General features: G+C 43.4%; 1 pseudogene; it reads right to left on the minus strand.

Annotated features, from left to right (window-relative positions):
• Positions 1 to 19,024, minus strand: part of LOC146649069 (uncharacterized) — a 75,981-nt pseudogene extending 56,957 nt beyond the window's left edge.
• Between the last annotated feature and the right edge of the window lie 850 nt (positions 19,025 to 19,874).

The raw sequence follows: 19,874 nt of genomic DNA on the forward strand, positions 1-19,874 counted from the left end.
ACAGGTGCACAGGGAGGCAGGCAGGTGTGAATGGCAGTTTGCATGAAAAGGATTAAGCAGCAGCTGACCAGAATCCAGAAGGGTGGCTATGGCAGGGTTTGGATGATGACTCCAGGTGCCAACTAGGAGACAGGAAGAGAGAGGTAAGTAATGCACACTGAGAGATACACAGAAACATGACGCTGTGAACTAACAGAGGTTAGCAGACAATCTGGGGAAGACTCATTGTGTGCGCTGGTCATAAATACTGCCACAATAATTGCCCGCAGCTGAGGAATGGGGAGGGGCAAGTAGGGCTCCACCCAGTGGAGGAGAGCCGATGCTGTGGAAAGTTACTCAGACTCACCCAGACCATGACATGCTGCTGCGGAGCAGGCGGTCTGCTTCTCTCCACCCCAGGGAAGAGGGTAACACTACCTGGGTCTGGGTGCAGTTTCCCCCCGAGGGTACCTAGACCTGGGGTATAGAGTACGCTTGGGGAGTGTGATTGTGTGCACAGTGTCTATTTATGTCTGTCTCCACTTTGGGTGAGTGCTGAGTATTTGTATATGTGTGCATGAGGGTGGGAATGGATGTTTGTATCTGTGTGTGCCTGTATATCTGTGTCTATATGTCAGGTCGGGTATCAGACGCCACCCCTCTAGGGACATCTCCATGGTATGGAGGCCTGTCTTCCCCCACCACTCCCCTTACCAGTGGCAGTAACCTTGTGCTATATTAATGTAATAATAAAATAACATTAGAAGATTGGAATAAAAACCTTATTTCAGTCTATGTTAATTCTAACAGATGTACTCAGCTTGAGTCGGTTAAAGTAGAACATGAGCAGACGAAAAGAAGGAAAATAAAACAGAACTTTATTTCCTATTACCTGCACTATATTGGGTGACTTTGCCTCTGAAAATGAAAATGAGTGCAGTCAGGAGTTGAAGTGAGATTCCCCTCAGAGTGGGGAAAAGAATCCAAGTCAAAATAATTTCTATTGAGAGCTCCAGTAGATTTTCTTAATGTACATGCTGTGATTAGCTGATGTTTCTCAGCTGACTTGGAAATATGTCAGCGTTCCCCCCAGATGAGCTGGAGGAGGTGCTGGGGAAGAGGAGGGTGGGGGTCTGTGCTTACACTGTTGCCTCCACAACCTGAATTCAGATAAGCAACGGGAAATGCATGCATGGATGGATTGACACTGGGATTTTTGATCCATTTTATGTTTGTTGCCCGCAGCCCACAGAATGCCCTTTATGTCAGACAGGCACACTGGGCATTTAACTGCGTGACCCAATTTACATTTAATTAGAAGCACTGTATTCTGAATCTAGAAAATTATATTTTTATGCCTCAATAACATGACGAACTTTATACTGTGCCTTTGTTTAACGATCTTTTTCTTTAAACTATGCATCTTTTCTTATTTTCTTTAGAGGATACAAATTAGAGCGATGCCCCGCTGCTCTGTTTTCAGCTTCCAAAGCATACCATTAGCCCCAACAAGCAGAAATGAGTGTAATTCTGAATCTGTGTGCTTCTCCTCTCTGCTAATCAGAGACAAAGAGGCTCACTCTTACTCTATTTATAATCCAGGATGATTTCTCAAATGGCTCATGTGCTAAGAAAGACATAATTTCACAGGAAGCAGGGGGTTTATGTTTGATCACTGTGGGTGGGGTAGAATTTGGGATGCGAGGCAAGATGGACTGGAGGGGGGGAGTGGAAGCCAGATAAGGAGTAGGAAGGGATTTTTAAAATCTTTATTTAAACACTGAAACCCCTGCCATTCAGAATTGATGGGATTGCTGACACTGCTGGCCAAGCTCTGTCTGCCATACTCCACTTCTTGATGTTGTTTTTAAAATAATAATAATATTATAATAGTTATTATTATTGTTGTTGTTGGAGTTTTTATTGATAACGTTTTTTCCCCCGTGTTGCAGTTTGATTATAATTCGGGCACTGGGTGTGTGCCAGAAGAATAGAAAAATGGAGGAAAATGGAAAACAAGAACATTCACAGCTTTCTTTTCAGCGCTGTAATTAGGCTGACACAAACTTGGGCCATGTACTCCTCTAAGTAGTGATGAATTCATTTGTTTCTACAGTGAAAACTGCAATTATTAAAGAAAAATATCATAATTATCCAATATGCATCACTAGAACAGCAGTGATACATGTCGGAGCAGAGCAGCAAAACAATAGAATAGCTGTTAAAATGCCAAGCAGATCATTTTCTTGAATTTGATGATTGGTGCATCGACCAGGTGGCCTTCGATTTAGATTTTTTCTTTTCTCCTGTGTATCTTGTATGTGGGTGGCTGTAGCTCAGGTGGCAGAGCAGGTCAGCCCCTAATCAGAAGGTCGGTGGTTCGATCCCAGGCTGCATCCTGGCTGCATGCCAAATATCCTTGGGCAAGATACTAACCCCGTGTTGCCTACTGGTGGTGGTCAGAGGGCCCGGTGGCGCCAGTGTCCGGCAGCCTCGCCTCTGTCAGTGCGCCCCAGGGCAGCTGTGGCTACAATGTAGCTGCCATCACCAGTGTGTGAATGGGTGAATGACTGAATGTAGTGTAAAGCGCTTTGGGGTCCTATGGACTAGAAAAGCGCTATACAAATGCAGGCCATTTACCATCTTCTTGTTTTACACTGAACAATTTCTCTGACTCTTTTTAAAACCCCATTCTAACAAGATGACAAGACGCCAGCGCTGATCCAGTGTTTTGGAAAACTATCAACCAGTATCAAACTAGAAATTGCAAATAAATGTGATAAATAATGTGGAAAACATTGGGAACACTAGTGATTTAGATGCATACTTTATTGATCCCATAAAGGATTTTTAAAAATTAATTAACCCCTGCAACATACCAACTAATAGTCTTTAAATGCAAAAGTGACGAGCAACTGCACTTCAGTTACAGTACAGTAAAAACATTAATATTTCCACTGGAAATATAATGAGTTACTTTCTTATTAACCAGCAGGCCATGTTTTGTTTCTACACTTAATAATCGTCTTACTTTGGTCATTTTTACTGTCTTATTATATCTTAGCAATTACTTTGTTGAGTACAATTTTATCATGACTATAAAAATAAATAAAGTTTTTGTAAATCAAAATGATCCTCTCCCAGAGTCGCAGCTCGAGACACATTTTCAGAGTCTCGAGTGGGTGAAAGATAACAGGACCAAGCTGAATGTTGTGAGTCTCCGGTAGGAGTGTGTGATAATTCACAGATTCAGCTTCATGATCTTAGTTATAAGTTAACAAACAGTAACATCAATTTAGACAGTGTGTAAAAAGCAACGCGTAGCTGGTATTTTTAACATCTAATTATTTACTTCTTTAGCATTTTTACTCAGTTTCTGCCAAGAGTTCTCGCCCTCAGTGCATCTGTTTGTTTCACACACGCATCACAAGTTGCTCACTAAAAGCACTTTCAGTGCTTTGTGGAGATATTCTTTGTATATAACAGTGTCTCTAGTCTAGACCTCCGATCACTTAATATCTTACAAAGAAACTTATGCAAGACCTGTAATGACAAAAGAGCTGCAGTACAGTATAGCAGGTGCAATGTCTATACAAAAGTAGACCAAAAAAGCAGGACACATGGAGGAGGACAAGCTTTTGCCACTTAATTTCTGTATCATTGTAGTTCATTGTTGATCGACAGTCTTAACATAAAATAAGATTAAAATAAATAAACAAACAGTTTTTTCCATAAACAAGGACAGAAAATAATCCATAGTATTATGAATGTTATGACCTATTATAAAAGAAGAAACTTATATTGATGGAAAAAATAAAATTTCCCTTTCGCCCCTCTATCAGAGGCCTGAGTTTCCTGTGCAGTATCTTTGCTCTTCCTAGGACTCAGCCGTTGTTCCTGGGATCTGCTGGAGCCACTCGCCCAGCTTGGGGGTCACTGCACCGATTGCTCCGATTACCACTGGGACCACTGTTACCTTCGCCCTCCACATCTTCTCGAGTTCTGCTCTGAGCCCTTGGTAGGAAAAAAAACTTGTAGAGACTTACCATCGTGATCACGCTAATGCTAGCTCGGTGTCTCACAGGCTAACCACTCACCTTTCATCCAGAGAGTTGCTGCAATTCCGACACCGGTGTGTGTTGGGTTTTTGTTAAACAGAGCAACGGTGAGCAACATGTTCTTAGCCGCTCTAAAGCTAATTTTTGTCAGTTCACTGTGAGTTTAAAGTAACCTAGGGGGTCATTTTTAGTGCATTTCTCTCTCACGAATAGGCCTATAGTGTGGAGAAATTAAGCACACTGCTTTAATGCCTCTGAACTGAACTCACATGTATATTTTGTTGCTTATTTGCAGACAGTTCTGAATTTGTTATGGTGTATTGTATTTTGAATGTCAATGGTTACTTACCATAAGTATTGTTTAATTAATGTTTACATGAATAGAGAATTGAATGTTGTACAACAGAACTGTGAGATTTGATAAGATTCAAGATGTTGATGCAATGAATATGAGGTGATGCAATATTTTGATTTTGCATTTTAACCTTAAATAATGCATCTGAAACAGACTGATTAGAATGTACATTTTATGACCTGGATTATAGGTCAGGTTTGTTGGAGAGGACAGAAAAGTCCAAGGACCAGGACGATATTCTGGTTGTGATAGATGGCGAGCCAGCCACTTTGAGGACGATCTACCCCAAAGAAGATACACACCACACACTCATACATTCCAGTTACACTCACAAGGACCTTTGAAGTTGGCTATCACCAGCTTAACTCTAAATTCTTAAAGGGCCCCAACGAGTACTTTTATTTTGTTTGAGTGTGCACACTATTTATTTTATTTTATACTTTATCTGTACTAATTGGACAAATACCTGTTATACCTTGTAACAATACAAGAGTGGCTACTCAAAAGTTAACATTGTGTCCAGGTCATTATTGCTGCTCAATACTTTGGCTCCACACGAATTTGGTGTCTTCTGATTCTGGCCAGGGTCTTATTACGAGCCCAAGTAATTATTGTGCTGTAATTCACCTTTATACCTTAAAGTTGGTTACATATACACTCGTGGTGTGGATCAGTGAATCAATGTCTCGTTCACTCTACAGCTTGATGTCATCCATGTACCAGCCAACCAGTGCACCAATCCATAGTCGATATCTGTGGTCAGTCATATATACTGCATATACACCTTCTAATTACTAATCCTCTCCACTTTCTCATTCAGTAACTGTCTGCCATCAATGCTCCACTAATTATACATGTACTTTACTTAGTGTCTGGGTTCTAATATAGCTAACTCACTGTAACTTCCTGACTATCCCACTTTTTGTCTTTGCCAGCCTCTTCCTTTAAATACTTTGCTCATTCCAAGTCTTGTTGTCCTCTAGACAGAGGATACGCCAATCACCGTCTCAGCACTACACCTGTACTTTCCCAATCATCTGGTACATTTAACTCGTCTACCATCCAGAGCCTTTCAAGTTTTCTTCCTTCTTCAGCTTCCACCGTGTAATCCTTGCTTCTGTCTTCACTGGCTTCCTCTTCTTGATTTCAATAGTCATGCTGCACACTGCAATTCTATGCTGTCTATCTACATTCTCCCCTGACACCACCTTGCAGTCTCCTATCTCTTTCAGATTGTACCTTCTGTCCTCCTGTTCTATTCCTCTCTCTTCATAAGGTATCTGCTCACTACAGGCCTTTCCACTACCTTCTTTCTTGCGTTTCTTTCCTTTACGCTATACCTTTCCCACACCTCATCATCTCTGTTCCCTTCAGCTACAAGTTCCCTGAAGTATTCTTCAAACACCAATCTCTCTCCCCAGGGACACTCTCTATAACTTCATCTAACTAAGTCCAGAATTCCTCTCTCTCGTCTAACTACGATCCAACTTGTGGGGCATATGCACTGACATATGACATTTAACGTCACACCTTCAGTTTCAGCTTCAGCTTATGATCCTGTTTGACACTCTCTTCACTTCCATAACTCTTCACATACTTTTCCTATAAGATTACCCCTATTCCATTTGTCTTCCCATCTACTCCATGGTAAAACAGCTTGAATCCACCTCTAATGCTCCTGGCTTTGGTTCCCACCTGGTCTCCACCACACATAATACATCTAGCTTCATTTTGCAGATGATGTCACCCAGTTCTCTCTCTTTACCAATCACAGTCCCTACATTTTAAGACTCCACACTCCTGCCTTTCCTTCTCTCTTGCTGCCTTTCAACACACATTTCCCCTTTACAATTTCTACTGGCACCCTGTTTGCCAACAGCAGCAGAGCCAGTCATTGTTACCCAGGTATGGAAACGTCATTCTTTATGACTGTGGCTACTTATTAAACATAAATGAGTTATTTTACTTCATGCACAAATTATAATGGTGCATTTTTTTTAATAGGACAGTCGGTATGTGTGAAGTTGTTGATCAAAGAACTGTCAATGACATCATGCTTGCTTTAACATTGTTTTTCTTTCCATACTTCAGATTTTTCAATATGCACACAGGCAGCTTGGTGCTACCACTATCTGTGGATTGTTAGAGGTCAATCAATGATAAAAGCAGTGCAGGATGGTGGTGTTGTGCACCCCACAACCCTGAATTGGACAAGGGGAAGAACTTGATTAATCCATCATCTTCTTACAGTTACTTAGGTAACTCAGGTTACTCAGGTGATTGTTGTGCTTTTCCCTCTTTTCTTTGTATGATTGCAGGGCCTTTACCTGTCAATAAAGCATCTTGTTTCAATTAATGTTGTAATTGACCCCCAATTGACCCCTGAAACCTTCAACTAGAAGTCCACCAATACTGCATCAAAACTTCTCGCAATTCTTCGTTATTTCTTCTTTTCAAGAAGTCATGTTGAGCTTTAAAGCATTCCTGATTTCAAAGAAGTGAATTGAAACAATGCCATCCCTCAGAACAAAAGAGTTCAGATAAATCTTCTGCCTGATGTTGTTCAATTATTTCTCACTTTCTGTCATGATCCTGGGTCTTTTGACCCAGCGTTTTAAGTTTGAGTTTATTTTGTTCATTAGGTTATCTAAGTTCATTTGGTTATTAGACTCCTTGTGTTTTCTTCCCCTGTATTTAAGTTTCCCCTCAACCTTCGTGTTTCATGCTGCGTGTCATTTGTTATCAAGTTTGTATTATTATGCCTAAGTGTTTCTAGTTATTATTTTCCCCTCGTGTTTCCAACCATGTTAAATCTCCCCTGCTCTTCATGCGTTTCATGTCTGTGTCTTACGTTGTCAAGTTCGGGTTGTCATGTCTATGTCTCATTATGTTTCCTGTTTTATTGTGAAGAGGTCTGGTGTTCTGTGTTCATCATGTTCAGTTTTACTCTCCCACTGTGACGTCATTATGTTCATGTGTGCCAGCTGTTTCCTCATGTGTCTCCACTTCCCCTAATCACCTCCTGTGTATTTAAGTCCTCTGTTTTCAGTGTGTGTTTGTCAGGTCGTCTGTTGTTCACGCCATGTTCTCCATGCCATGTTTCTAGGTTTCATGTCCAGGTTTTTCCATGTTGTTTGTTTAGTTCTCCCAGTTTAGGTTAATGTTAGTTTTATTTCTGTTTGCCTTGCCCGTTATTTGTACCTTTTCTGCCAGCCTCATTAAACGGCTCGCTTTTTGTTACTCAAGTTTTGATCCAAGTTCCTTGGTGTCTGCATTTTGGGTCCACTCTTCACAATACATACAGTCTGCTCTCGCCAGACTGTGACAGAACGACCTGACCATGCTGGACCCAGCGGACATTTATTTCAGTGACTTTTTTGAATTCAAGATTCGTGTTACACAGCTTCGTGGACTTTGGATTATCTCCTGTGCAGGGAAGCAGGGGGAGGAGAAGGAGGCTATTCGGGCTCAGTTGACCCGGATAGCCACGGCTAACCCAGGTTTTATGGACTGCCTGCCTGCAGATTTAAAGAAGTTTGCTACAGCCACGATCTCCTCTGCCTCACCATCATCGTCTGAGCAGGTGCCCAGTGTGCAGGCTGAATCACACCAGCCCTGCGGTGATGCAGCTCTTCCTTCACCGGCTACAGGAGTAAGAGTCGGCTTATTCAGTCTCTCACCTGTCTCCATGTCCATGTCGCCACTGCAGCAGGGAAGTGCTGCGTTTCCCTCACCTCAACCGGTGGCTGCTTCCAGTGCTACATTCACCTCAGCTGTAGCGGCGCCGGCCTCCACAACCACCGCTTCCAGGAGGAGGCGGCGTCCAGGTCGTCACCACGGCTCACAGCAACATGAGGTGGGTGATTGTATCCTGAATCCACGCGTTTTTTCTAAGGACAATATTGGAACAAACACTGCCTTAAAGGTTCATGGGCATGTTTATGAAATGACTAAGACTGAAAAATCACCAGCCAAGTCTTCCACGGAATATCTTATCCCTCTGCACAACTACCTAGCATCCCAGTGTATTGATCATGCTATGAACTTTGCTTCCAAGAAGCCAAATTATAAGACATTTTGCACTGGAAGTGCTAGCCATGAGGCTCAGCTAAGCCACTGTGGGACCGAGATCCAGGCCAGGTTGGAGCCAGGGGCTGAGTTGGAGTTTGTGCAGCCTATTTCAGCGTCAGCTGGAGGGCCCGAGGAGCCCGTCCAGCCTCATGCCACGTCAGCTGGCGGGCCCGAGGAGCCCGTCCAGCCTCGTGCTTCGTCTGCTGGCGGGCCCGAGGAGCCCGTCCAGCCTCGTGCTTCGTCTGCTGGCGGGCCCGAGGAGCCCGTCCAGCCTCGTGCTTCGTCAGCTGGAGGGCCTGAGGAGCCCGTCTGGCCACCTTCTGCTTCACCACCTGTGGCTGCCTCACTGTCACCTGGTTCTGCCTCTGCTACGCCAGGACCAGCTCCAGCCTGTGCTTCGTCAGCCGCAGCTCCAGCCTGTGCTTCGTCAGCCGCAGCTCCAGCCTGTGCTTCGTCAGCCGCAGCTCCAGCCTGTGCTTCGTCAGCCGCCTCGTCAGAGTCTTCGGCCTCGTCAGAGTCTTCGGCCTCGTCAGAGTCTTCGGCCTCGTCAGAGTCTTCGGCCTCGTCAGAGTCTTCGGCCTCGTCAGAGTCTTCGGCCTCGTCAGAGTCTTCGGCCTCTGCCTGTGCTCGTCTCGCCTGCCACGACCCAGCCAGTGGTCGACGCCACGCCTCTGCTCGTCCCGCCAGCCAAGCCACCCGACAGGTCTCGTCCACGTCCACACTGCCGCCGGCCGCCAGCCAAGCCTCCCGAGTGTGGCCAGCCATGCTTGCTTCTCCACTGCCACCTTCCACATGGCCGGCCCCCTGAACCCTTGAACTATGGACTACTGTGCCATCGGCCTCCACGTCGGCCACCTGAACTACTGTGCCATGAACTCCTTTTCTGCCAAGATCATGGTCACCTTCCTGAAACAGGGTCTCGGACTCTTTAGCCCTTGTGTTTGGACTGAGTGCTTCGGTTTCTTTGTTTTGTTTCTGGCCCTCCGTCCTGGACCCCCACCGCCCGCCCTGGGTGGGTTGTGTTGATTTTGTTTCATGTTTGTTTTCTTGCTGCTTCTTTTCTTTGTTCATGGTTTTGGGCGTCTGGAATCCGCCCTTGAAGGGGGGGCTCTGTCATGATCCTGGGTCTTTTGACCCAGCGTTTTAAGTTTGAGTTTATTTTGTTCATTAGGTTATCTAAGTTCATTTGGTTATTAGACTCCTTGTGTTTTCTTCCCCTGTATTTAAGTTTCCCCTCAACCTTCGTGTTTCATGCTGCGTGTCATTTGTTATCAAGTTTGTATTATTATGCCTAAGTGTTTCTAGTTATTATTTTCCCCTCGTGTTTCCAACCATGTTAAATCTCCCCTGCTCTTCATGCGTTTCATGTCTGTGTCTTACGTTGTCAAGTTCGGGTTGTCATGTCTATGTCTCATTATGTTTCCTGTTTTATTGTGAAGAGGTCTGGTGTTCTGTGTTCATCATGTTCAGTTTTACTCTCCCACTGTGACGTCATTATGTTCATGTGTGCCAGCTGTTTCCTCATGTGTCTCCACTTCCCCTAATCACCTCCTGTGTATTTAAGTCCTCTGTTTTCAGTGTGTGTTTGTCAGGTCGTCTGTTGTTCACGCCATGTTCTCCATGCCATGTTTCTAGGTTTCATGTCCAGGTTTTTCCATGTTGTTTGTTTAGTTCTCCCAGTTTAGGTTAATGTTAGTTTTATTTCTGTTTGCCTTGCCCGTTATTTGTACCTTTTCTGCCAGCCTCATTAAACGGCTCGCTTTTTGTTACTCAAGTTTTGATCCAAGTTCCTTGGTGTCTGCATTTTGGGTCCACTCTTCACAATACATACAGTCTGCTCTCGCCAGACTGTGACACTTTCATCACCAAAGCCAGCACACAATGTTCATCCCTAACTGCTTATCTTAAACTAAAGATAATCAGAGGGTTAAGGTTGTTGCTGTTTCCCCTTTGTCTGTATTGCCATACTCCGATTAAGGCATGTATAAAACACTTTTTGTTTGTTGTTATTATCAGTAACAACCTGTCACAGATTATTAGACAGAGGACTCACTCGCAGGACTCTCACGTTTAGTGAAAAGGTGAGGGATTTATTTACAATGTGGCACCAAGTGAGGATATATACAGTGAGGCAGATAACACGGGGCTCCAGGGGGTAAAGGGGGTTCCGAAGGGGAGGGAAGGTCCAAGGCAGGTGCGCACACACTCCTCTTCAACTCAATCCACAACTCACTCAGACCGTCCAATCCAGAATGCTCATGCTCACTCACACACATCCACAGGAATCCAGACGGCAGGGAATCTAGAAGGCCTGTGCACAGAGAGAAAACAACAGGAGGAAGCTCTAGGAAATTACAAGGAATACTCAAAAGGCTAGGCTACACTGATGCTAGGTAGTATAACAATCCAGCAAGGAAGCAGCCTCTCTTACCACTTAAGTAGTCTGCCACCATCAGTGTAAATGAGCCACAGGTGTGTGCTGAGGGCAGGTTCAGAGGTGGGGAATCAAGGCCCATTTCCACCCTGGTGGGAGGGGCGAAGACAAAAATATACACCACAACCTCTCCAGATCTTAAGAACCATGACACAACCTGTGCTTGTGCTATCAGTCTGTCTGTTAATGAGTTGCATATTTTTTTGTCTATTGAATTATGGAACCTGAGGTAAGGAAAAAAAATAATGCAGAACTTTTTTTTAAACACTTTATTTGTAGTTTTCCAATTATCATACAGAACATTTGTATTATTTTACAGATAGCCACAAAACAACAATCCCCACAAATCATAAAGACGGGGGAAACAGAAGTCACTATACCAGAGAAACAACCAAAAATTGCCACCAAGGGGGAAGGCGAGATGTTATAGGCATGGGCTTTAGAGATGACTTCAATAAATGATGACCAGAAAGGAGCAATTTTCAGACAGGACCAAAACATATGAAGGGAAGTAGCAGGAGTCTGTTTACTTCTATTACACGATGGGTCTATGTTTGGAAATATTTTTGCTAGTTTAGCTTTTGAGAAATGTAACCTGTGTAACACTTTGAATTGTATTAAGGAGTGTCTTGAACTCTACCCAGCCAGTCATTGTTAATAATAATAATGTATACTTTATTGATCCCCGTGGGGAAATTCATTCACACCTAGTGACAATTTGGATTATCCAATTAACCTATCCCCACAAGCTGCATGTCTTTGGACGGTATTCAGATATGCTTCCAAATTCCTGTAAGACTCTGAGGATTTCAGGGGTAGATGTGATTGGATTTGATACATATAACAACAAATCGTCCGCATACAGTGAGACAGTGTGAGTTATGCCACCACGTGAGATACCTTGTATACTATTATTGTTTCTAGGAGCTATTGCAAGTGGCTCTATAGCTAAAAGAAAAAGCAATGGACTCACTGGATCCCCCTGCTTGGTCCCTCTGTGAAGAGGAAAGGGCTCTGATGAGATACCATTGGTATAGACTGAAGCAGTCGGATTAGTGTAAATGAGCTTGATACAATGAATAAAGTTGGGACCAAAACCAAACCTACAAAGTGTGTGAAAAAGATAATCCCACTCAATCTGATCGAACGCCTTTTCGGCATCAAGAACCTTTCCATTCCAACTTATAATTTTTACGTCATAATTATCTGGGACAAGATCCAATTTACTCTGTGTCAGAACTATGCAATTCAAAAATATAGACGTTTGCCCGATTTAAATGATAAAAAAGCAGAGTAGGTGCACACAGTGAATACAGAACAAATACCAAACCAAAACAACATCCATCCATTCGCTTCCGCTTATCCTTTTCAGGGTCGCGGGGGGTGCTGGAGCCTATCCGAGCTGTCATAGGGCGAGAGGCGGGGTACACCCTGGACAGGTCGCCAGTCTGTCGCAGGGCTAACACACAGGGACAGACAACCATTCACACTCACATTCACACCTAGTGACAATTTGGATTAACCAATTAACCTATCCCCACAACAACATATAACACATAAACCCTTAAGAAGGCTATCTCCCCCCACCACCACTTCCCCTGCCAGTGGCGGACTCCCTCAGACATCGGTGCGTTGGTGGTTCTTTGTGTCTGGGGGTGGGCGTCCAGGTACACACCGGCTCACTCCTTGGCGGCCGCTTATCGGGGCTTGGAGCCTGGGGCTCGCTCGGGCCACTTCGGAGGTGGGGTGCCCCCGGCCTCTCGGCCTGGGGCTCGGTCACTCAGGCACAGCTGGCTGCCGGCGGAGCTCACGGGCGCGTCACTGCAACCCCCCCTGGCTTCTGCTCCGCGGCTGCTGAGTGAGCCCTCATCTGGGACTCTCCTCAGCTCTTTCTGGGACAGTGGCGCGGCTGCCCCTCTGTTGGGCTTCCTTGGTCTCTTGTGTTCTGGGGGCCTCTGGATGTCTGGAGTTTTGATCTCCTCCATACCTGCTTCATGCCCTGGAGGACGGGGCTGTGGCCCCCCCACACCCTCTAGCAGATCGTTACATGAAGGAACCTTTTAAAAAAACAAGCGCGTCCATGCTCACAGGTGTACACACGGGTGATCACACCCACAAACTACACCCTTTTTGGCTCCTACCTCAAAGCACACTGTGTTCTGTTGATCTTATGTGCTGCACAATAATGTTTAATATTTAGTATTTACTGTCATATTCCCATATATCATTGTGATGTTGTTTATTCTATTACTCTTGTTCTCTTCTGCTTGTTTTCTTTTTTCTTTCTCAGCAGGTGACCCAGGTGATTGATATATGCATTTTTTTTCTTCTTTTTTTTTCTGCTCATTCTGTTGGTTTTTGTCTTTTGCCCTTCTCCCCCGTCCCTCTTCTCAGTTGTTTTTCTTTCCCTCTTTCTTTCTCCCCTTCTTTCCCCCAGTCAAGTCTGTCCCGTATTTAGCAAGTGAAAATAAAATAAACAATAAAAGGTGAATCAAATGGACCATTACGGCAAGGCTGGGATGGTCAATTTGGTAAAGTAAATCCGTTGGGCATCTTTCTTTGCCTTTAGACAACAATTCTGACGGCAAAAGAGCCAAACGGGACAGGCAAAAAAACAAAAAAAAAACAAAAAAAAAAACACATTCATAAGACATAACATAAACATATTAAGGCAAAGCAGGACAAGCAAAGCAGTGTCGTGCAATAATGCAAACTTTGGTATCGATCTGATTCCAAGCAAACACAGGGCCAGTAATCCTGATACCAATACTGATATCAACTTTTAATTTAGCAAATTTTGAACAAATTTTAATGGTTCTAATTTTCACAATAATAAGTTAACACAACAAAACAGACCTTTCAGCTTTCCACGTGTTTTGAAACTGGGTTTTTTTTTTAGCCCTGGACTGTAAACATGCCTGTCTCTAAAGCATTTCAAGTCAGCTTCTGTTTAAAAGTGCTGTAGGTTACAAATAAAATAGCCAGGTTTTCCAGCAAAAAAAAAAAGAAAAAAAAAAGAAGGCTATCTCCCCCCAAAAACTTCAAAATTCTGCCGTGACAACAGAATAGCCATATCTAGTGATGACACCTTCTCTGAAGTCATTTTCAATGTAATTAACCCGATCGTTACCATTACCTCAGACACCAATCTCTGCAGCGTGTGAAGCGGGGCGTTCGTTATCAACAGTGATATTATTATTAATGTGGGTCAACGCCTCTGCAGAGTCATTAAACCTCACGCGTTTCCTGTTGTGTGTGAATTGCAGAGTGGCTGGGTAGAAGAGACCGAACTTGACCTTTGCAGTGTGGAGCTTTTCTTTTGGACTCGGAGAAGGCTGCGCGTCGTTTGTTGACTTCTGGGCTGTAGTCAGGAAATATGTGGAATCTCGATCCGTTGAATAGGAGCGGGCCCTTCTGTTTGGCGAGGCGTAGGATCAGCTCTCTGGTTTGGAAGTGGTGGAGTCTGACAATGAATGTACGTGATCTGTTGTTGCCATCTGCTGGTTTAGGAGCTAAACTCCTGTGGGCTCTATCCACCGATGGCGGCCTCTCGAAGTTGCTCACCCCAAGCACATCAAAAAGTAGTTTGGTGATGGATTGCATTGGCCGTGGACCCTCTGCATTCTCTGGTATCCCCATAATGCGTAGCGCTAGCGAGGATTGGGAGGTCTCCATGCTGCTAAGTTGCCAACCGTCCCCTAAACTTAAACTCCCGGAGAGCAGCCATTTCACTTTTCTACCTTTAAAACCCGGAGAACAGCCAAATGGCTGGTAGGCTTTTAGCTAAGCTTTAGCTTCAGCCAAGTGGAAGCTAAATTGGCTAGTCATTCATATGTATATTAGGTTGTTAACTGGGAATTCTGGAGGGAGGGGATTGGGGGTGTGTGATTGAGGGGGTGGGGGAGCTTCTAAAAGCTGTGAACTTCCTTTTGTGTTTCATCTTGATGCATTCTCAATCATCCAGGGAAATAAATCTCCAAAAGTCACCAACTTGGAGTGTTTCAGTTTGCCATCTTAGGGAGAAATCAACACACATGGGTGTATGTCCTTTGTTGCTGAAATTTATTGATAAAAACAGTACAAAAAACCAACCATTTGTACACATATTTACAAATGGCCTGCTGAGTGGTGCATGGAGCATGTTCATTGGTTCATGGACCTCCCTGAACTAATGGCATTTATTGCAATTGTCATCTTGCGGGGGGTTAACAGGGTTCCATCTCTAAATGACTGCTGGTCAGCAAACCTGGGAAACCCACAGATAATTGGAACTATGGCACGAAACCGCTTCCAAGACATCACGCTAAAGCGTAGGTGTTGCATGATGTCTTGGAAGCGGTTTCGTGCCATAGTTCCAATTATCTGTGGGTTTCCCACCCAGCTCTATCTGTCCATGAAGCCAGATAACACACACCAATGAGTTAAACTGCAGGAATGTCTTAAAGACATAAAGACCTGGATGGCCGCTAACTTTCTGCTTCTTAATTCAGATCAAACTGAGGTTATTGTACTCGGCCCTGAAAATCTTAGAAATATGGTATCTAACCAGATTCTTACTCTGGATGGCATTACCTTGGCCTCCAGTAACACTGTGAGGAACCTTGGAGTAATTTTTGACCAGGACATGTCCTTCAACGCACATATTAAACACATATGTTTAATATGTGTGTTTAATATGTAAGACTGCTTTCTTCCATTTGTGCAACATCTGTAAAATTAGAAATATCCTGTCTCAGAGTGATGCTGAAAAACTAGTTCATGCATTTATTACTTCCAGGCTGGATTATTAACCTCTGTCTCTCTTCCACAGTCTTTTATCTTGATCGCAGCAGATGGCCCCGCCCCTCCCTGAGCCTAGTTCTGCTGGAGGTTTCTTCCTGTTAAAAGGGAGTTTTTCCTTCCCACTGTCGCCAAAGTGCTTGCTCATAGGGGGTCATATGATTGTTGGGTTTTCTCTGTATGTATTATTGTAGGGTCTACCTTACAATATAAAGCACCTTGAGGTGACTGTTGTTGTGATTTGGTGCTGTATAAATAAAACTGAATTGAATTCTCTGATAATAAAACAGGAAACAAATATGCGAAAACTAAACAGGGACAACATGTCCATAGTTCAAATCAAGAGGGTGAGAAAGTTGTGTTTTTAATGAAAGAGAAAAGTCTTATACACTGCTTAGTGAAATCAGCTCTGGAAAGGCAAATCTCTGCTTTGTAGACATTTGGTCTATAAACTGTAAGTTTAAAGTCTTTTTGAACTTTTGAACAGCAGCAGCGTAACTACTAAGTAAAACTTCCAACAACCAATCAGCTTTACCACTTACCACAACTTAATCGCCCAACTTGTGCCAGTTGAGATGAGGTTTTGGTGTTGATGAGCAATGTCCTTGTTCCATTAAATATAAGGTTCTGTCTGTTTGCCATATAGCTCAGTTTTGCCTTATCTGTCCACACAACATTGTCACAGAAGTGCTAAAGAACATCTAAGTTGTTCTTTGCAAACTTCAGACCTGCTATAATGTTTTTATAAATGACACACGAGCAAAGATTTTTAGCAAGTTGCAAAAATTTCTTTTTCACCTCTATCAGGATTGCAAGTTATGCTCTTGGTGTGATCTTTGCAGAACGCCCACTCCTGGGAAGAGTAGCAGGAGTCCTGAATTTCCTCCATTTGTGTAATGGACGACAAATGAACACCCAGGACTTTAGAAACACTTTTGTAGCCTTTTAAAGCCCCTGCCCATCTCTATAATACTTTTCTGAAGTTCAGTCACAGTTGTGATTCACTCATAGACTTTTTCTTTTTATGGCTTGTTGTTTGTGCTCTCCCTATGCTCATCTTCTCCGTCTTCTTTATCCTTTCATTTATAACCGGTCACAGCACACGGTTGCCTTGCCCTCCCACTGTCCCTCTCTAATATTGTAAAGCTTTGAAACACATGTTGTTGTGTAACTGTCAGTAACCAGGCTTTGTTAACCTCACACCCCACTTCCAGTCTCATGTTAATTACACCAAGTCACCAACAGGTTCAGTCATTTTTCTAGCTGAAATCTAAAACGGATTGATCTTGAAAACTGCTCATCAATTGAAAACAAAAGAAGAATTCCTGATCTTAATCCCTGTCAATAAAAGCACAAAATAAAAAGTGAAGCATAAACAAAAACCTGACATACATTTACATTAGCGACACATAACATAGATCAATCTGGAGGACATAAGATAAAGGCGAGATGAGGAGCTGCATCTCATCACAAGTGCACAAGTGCAATATGTTATGTGCAAGTGAGGATGGATGACTGGTGTAGTTCTTCAATTGCAATGCTCCTCAAACCAGTGAGAACCTCCATGCCTTCAATCAGGACACCGATGTTCTCTGGGTCATCTCCAGGCTCCGCACCCTCCTGATGTATGACATACACTCCCATCACAGTTTGTTCCATGGCTTCAGTGTTGGCCTCAGTGTTCTGTGACGTAAAATATAATAATACATTTGTTTGAGTCTAGATATGAAAAAAAAAAAGGAATTCAACAAAACAAGGACCAATTGCAATATCTTTTATTCACACGTGGTGTCACATTTTACCATTTCATATATCGAAATTACCCATAACTCCTGGAGCAAATTACATAACACAGAACAACTTGTGAATGTAACTGACCGTATATTCCTTCACAAGTTTCTCATGGTCTTCATTCAGGTAGACACACAAGGACTTCAGGATGCATGCTCGTCTTGCATGTATTGTGTCATCCTAAGAAAAAAGGGAATCCATAATGACAATATTTAGCTTTTAGGCAGCAGTTTGAAAAAGGAATACTTAGTTTGGAAGAGTCCAAAAGGCCACATGGTAAATAGACTGGTTCTGATATAGCGTTTTTCTACTCTGAGCACTCAAAGCTGCCTTTATACAACAATTCATTCACCTAATCACTTTTTCGAAACTGTTTAAATAGCCTGTATTTATATAGCACTTTACTGGTCCCTAAGGACCCCAAAGCACTTTACATATCCAGTCATCCACCCATTCACACACTGGTGATGGCAGCTACATTGTAGCCACAGCCACCCTGGGGCGCACTGACAGAGGCGAGGCTGCCTGACACTGGTGTCACCGGGTTTAGTGCTTACTGTCTAACATTCATACACATTCACACTCCGATGAATGCATCGGTGAGCAACTTGGGGTTAGTATCTTGCTCAAGGATATTTGGCATGCAGCCTGGAGGAGCTTGGGACCAAACCGCCAAGCTTCTGGTTAGTAGCTGACCTGCTCTACCACCTGAGCTACAGCCACCTCGAAACATCTGTCCAAACCAAATCAGACACAAAATGAGGCAACTAAACACTAATGTTTTTTTGTTTTTGTTTTTGTTTTGTTTTTTTTTGGGGGGGGGTCTTTTTGATCAAAATTAACCATACAATTTTATCAATTACTTATTAATGTAAGACTGATGCTTATATAATTTGTATAAAATATGAAAACCTCTTAGCACTTTTGCCTACCATATGTATAGATATCTTTGCTCATAAAATTGCCAGATTATGGGCATAAAAAGTTCTTAAGCACAGATCTAACCCACCTTGGAGATGGCCACGATGATGTGTCTCATTTTTCTGCCAGCCACCCCACCTTTGCCTCGAAAGAGCTCCATCATGCGTGGAGTGTACAAGTCTAGCTCATAAAAGAATCTAGATACTGTCGATATGCGCAGGAATTCCTTGTCAATCTGAAAAACATGAACAATGCACTTACAATATGCACCAGAGGAAGGACATACCAGGAATTATTAGCTGTTTTATCACTATGTTATGTCAATATTAGTGAAGCAAGAAATAACTGGTCAACCATAAACACACTCTAAAAGTTTGACATATAGGACATGCACCTCTTTCTCGGTGAACAGAGCTGGCCATCTGCTTTTAAAATCTGCAATAAAGGGCTGTCCTTGAATAACTTCTTGCCTTCTGTACGAAAACGTCTTCTGCATTTTCATTGTCACTATATTGTCATTGTTTCTCTTCTGAACCTCTGAAAGCAGTGCAATTCTCTCTTTTTCCAGGCTGTCAGTGGTTTCTCCTTTTGGATACTGCGGACAGTAATTGACTTCTGCTCTTCTAGGCTTTTTCACATTCAATGCTGCCTGACTTTTGTCTTGGGCCTTGTTCTTTAGTGAATTTACCAACACCTTCGTGATGTATTTCTGGGGAGAGAAATTAAATAAAACAAAGTTATTACTCTGACAAATTTGTGTTAATATCTACATACTGTGAAATGTGAAGACTGTTACGGTGCGTACACACCGAACGCGATAGATGCGACCAGAGCTTCAGGTTTACATGTAAAGTCAATGGAGGAGCACGATGAAGCGCGACTGGGGGTCCAGCTAAACTTCGGAAGCAGAGTTGCATTGAAAAAACGCTTTTCTGCCTAATTCACACGACTGACGCCTTTGAAGCGCGAAGTAAAATACGCGCTGCAGTTTGTGTGGTGCATTTTGTGCATTCGCGCTTATCACGTCTACCGCTCGAGCTGGTAAAATCTGCGGGACAGCAGCTCCTCAAACTCGGGACAGAAGGTGGTACAGCTGAAAGCTTGCTCCAGACGCAGCTTCTGGAGCAAGTGGTGAAACTCACCAAACTGCTCACGCTTGTGGAAGACCTGATGGACCCAGGTACGGTGAGGACGTCCTTTAGGCACTGCTCTGCTCTCCACAGCAAATAGAGAAGGGAGACTCTTTCTTCAAACGCTAGATTGACAGCTGCCATTTTAATAACATACCGTCTGGCACTACTTCCTCCCAGATCTCTTCTTCTTACGCGTGAAAATTGCATATCTTAAAGCTCGACCAGTTCATGCTGGACGCGCTTCGAGGTGCAAATGTGCACGCGATCAGCTAGGGGCGTCTATCGCGTTCGGTGTGAACGCACCGTTAGTCAGCCTTAATGCAGAGCACTAGAGAAACTATAACCCGAACAAT

This window comes from Rhamphochromis longiceps, linkage group LG17 (genome assembly GCF_057381845.1).
Source record: "Rhamphochromis longiceps isolate RC_006_pf linkage group LG17, R_longiceps_female_GT1.1, whole genome shotgun sequence".
NCBI lineage: Eukaryota > Metazoa > Chordata > Actinopteri > Cichliformes > Cichlidae > Rhamphochromis > Rhamphochromis longiceps.